This window comes from Orycteropus afer, unplaced genomic scaffold, assembly GCF_000298275.1.
Source record: "Orycteropus afer afer isolate SDZICR_OR568_19922 unplaced genomic scaffold, OryAfe1.0 scaffold01361, whole genome shotgun sequence".
Classification (NCBI taxonomy): Eukaryota; Metazoa; Chordata; class Mammalia; order Tubulidentata; family Orycteropodidae; genus Orycteropus; species Orycteropus afer.
The window spans coordinates 6075-7286 of record NW_006922948.1 but is presented as its reverse complement, the minus strand read 5'-3'; positions in this window follow the sequence as shown (position 1 = coordinate 7286).

Sequence of the window (1212 nt, the reverse complement as noted above, 5' to 3'; positions counted from 1 at the left end):
TCTTGGAACACAATATTCTCTGAGGCATTTTTAAAAGGAGGTTCATTTTGGTTCCCAATTCCCCTTGCCCCAGGGAGTCCTGAATTGCCCACCAGGGAATGATGAAAATCAATTCCACAGGAACATCCTGGTGCATAAAACATGGATTCTTCACTGCCTGGAACATTGGAAAAAAAAAAAAAAAAAGAGAGACTCATTATATGACTAACTATATTTCCACTGCTTATCCTTGGTAAGTCTTTGGGTTTAAGATTTTGCACTAAATGTGGAAAAATGGAGGATTGGTTTTATGGTATTGTTGTTAGCTGCCCTTGAGTTGATTCCAGTCATGGTTACCCCACGGATGCAGAATAGAACTGCTCCGTAGGATTTCAAGGCTGTGACCTTTTGGAAGCAGATCCCAGGCCTGCATTTTGAGGAGCCTCTGGATGTGTTGAAGCCTCAGTCTTTCAGTGAGTGGTAAAGTCATTAGGCATTTGCACTACCCAGGTTTTCATACTGCATTCCTATCTCATGTAACCCCACATAATGCCAGTATGGTGCCAAGCAACAGAATCATACTTGCTTCTGGGACTTGAGGGCTCAAGTCCCAGAAATATTTTATCTCATGCTATCTTATGGCTTTCAGACTATCTCTGGATCAGGTAATGAAATACTAGGTGACAAATTATAAAGGTAAATTGTCAAATAAAAAGACCTCTAGAAAATGATATCTGAGTTGATGAATTAATGAAAAAATCATTTGCTGAAAACCAGCATATTGTACTTGTTTAGCCTTGGAAACATGAGGAGTGCTTATTGTGTGTGTCATCAAATATCTGAAGTTATTTCTTGGTAAGAAGAGGATAAATTTCAGTGGATTAACAGCTGGTATTTATTTTTTCTAATATTTTAAATGGAGTATTTCATTTAGTTCTAACAGTCAGTAATGTATTTCTATCTTTATTTTACTAATTACTTACCAATAAGGAAATTGAAATGATTTGAAGTTTCATAACTTCCCCAAGAGAACATAAAACTAGGCACTGGCAGTTCCAGGAGTTAAACTTATTACTGGTTTCGAATTTGTATCATCCATGGTCAATGTCTATCATTGGAAATTGGATCTAGACATTTCATGAGAAAATAAGAATGCAGTTTAGGGCTAAATCTAACGTTAACAATCTGACATTTGGAGCTTTCCTTCAATGTGGCTACTAAAAACTCACTGCC